Here is a 2,128-nt window from a genome sequence, read left to right as displayed (position 1 = left end):
ATTATAAGTTTTGCTAAAATAAAAGTGCTTATACAGAAAGCATTCTCTGAATGTAACTTTTCCTAAGACAATTTACTGGAGGGTATATAAAGTTTCAAGTTTTTTCATACACAAAACTGAATTGCTTTTCCAAAAGCTTCTACAAATTATGCTTTGACCTCAAAATTCACCTGCACTAGCATTAAATCATATGTGCCTTTTCGTCTCAGTCAATAGGAAAAGAAAATCCTTCTTTAACCTACCTTTCTAGATTATTAACGTTTATATGATTTTCGTATGTTTACCCTTGTAACTACTTATGTGAAATATGTTTATATCTTTTGTCCATTTTTTGTATTGAAAGCTTTTCTTTATAAATATAAAAGTGTTTACATATTATTAATCGTGACTCTGTGAGTTGTATAGACTATAATATTTTTATTTAATTTAATTTTGATATATTATTCCATAAGAATTTTAAAAAATATTTAGTTAAATATATTAACTTTAATGATTTCTTTCAGCAACTTTGTGTTTAGAAAGTCCTCACACGTTTTTGGATCATTAATATTTTCACCTTTACATATTTTTAATAATGAGCTTGAGCAGTTTTTTGGAAATTTAACTTCTAATGCAGCAATAACTTATTGGGGGTGTGATATGAAATGGATTTCTAACACGATTGTTTGCAAGCAGAGACTAACTTAAAGTGCTAAATGATCCGTTTTTCATTCATTCATTCCAAAAATATTTATTAGTACCAGTTATGTTCCAACCACTCTTCTAGGTTCATGATGGTGAAAATAATGATTCTGCCCTCATACAGCTCATATTCTAGTGGTAAATGAAGACAATAAACTACTATATGCACAACATTATGTCAGGTATTAATAACTACAATGAATAAAGTTAAAAGCAGGGTGAAAATCATGAGGAAATTTTTTTTATGCATAATGTGAAATTTCATCAGATCCATCAATGAAACAACAAAGTCAGCCATTAAACGTCTGGGCAGGGATGTTTAAGCAGAGGGAACAGGAAGGGTAAAGACCATGAGACAGAATCTCACTTGCCATGTGTGATTAGCGACAAGAAGATCCATTACCACAGGTTATGGTGAGAAAGTTAGAGAAACATAGAAAATCAGGTTACACATGGAGCCAAGAGGCAGGTCCTCCAGGATTGTGAGGAGCCTCAGAAAGACCAGAGATGATCAAGATTTGTTTAGCGAAATGGTTAAAAAAGACATGTATAAAACTCAAAGAGTGAATGTGCATTTAGAAAAGGAAAGAAAATCACAAACAATCAGTGGTCTCTTTCTTCTATTATCTCTTAGGACAGTTTACTAGACATGCTCACACTCTCTTTTGTCCTGACTGCAGCCTGGCTTGTCCTCCCCACCATAACATGCTACAACTCCCAGAAACTGCCAGCACTCACAAAGCCTCACAGAGTGAAGGCCTTCAGAGCTTTTACTCTCCTGCCTCTTGGTAAATCCCACTCTGAGATGTCACTGGAGGATTGAGAGAGAGGAAGGACATCATAGGACTTAGGTGCAGAAGCATCACTGGAGGCTTGATGGAGAAAAAAGTCCAGGAAGCAAGAATGCAAAGAGTGGTTTGAGTGAGTCCTGGTGAGAGACGTGGTGGCTGAGTGAAGGGGTGGTGATGTTAGGTTGAAGTGCTATCGATGCACTCAGGACACTGGGGCTGGGCACGCTGGAGAGGAAACTTAGAACTGAGTTTGAGACTCAAATTTCCCAATAGACATGTGCATGGAGATGAGGCAAGGCCACTGGGTGCCTGAGTCAGGAGTTCACAGGAGAGGACAGAGCTGAGGTCATGGCTTAGGGGATGAGCAATGTGTGGAAGAAGCAATGGGATTGCATGAGAAGGGATAGTGGGTGTATTACACCAGAAACCGGTGTAGATGTGGTTAAATTTCCATCTCACCTCTTCTTTTCCAATCACCTCATGCCAAATGCCTTTAAAATATCGTGTTTTATTGATGTTGTTCATGAGAATTTTTAACATCTAGTGGGACAATTCTCCTTGTTATCCCTATATTCACATTCAAAATTGGGAATTTCTTGCCTGTTTGTTTCTTTAAGTTGATCTTTTAAATCTCTCAGTCAAGTTCAGAAGATGTA

Source organism: Equus caballus, unplaced genomic scaffold (assembly GCF_041296265.1).
Source record: "Equus caballus isolate H_3958 breed thoroughbred unplaced genomic scaffold, TB-T2T haplotype2-0000437, whole genome shotgun sequence".
Taxonomy (NCBI): Eukaryota; Metazoa; Chordata; class Mammalia; order Perissodactyla; family Equidae; genus Equus; species Equus caballus.
Note: the sequence above shows the minus strand (reverse complement) of the source record.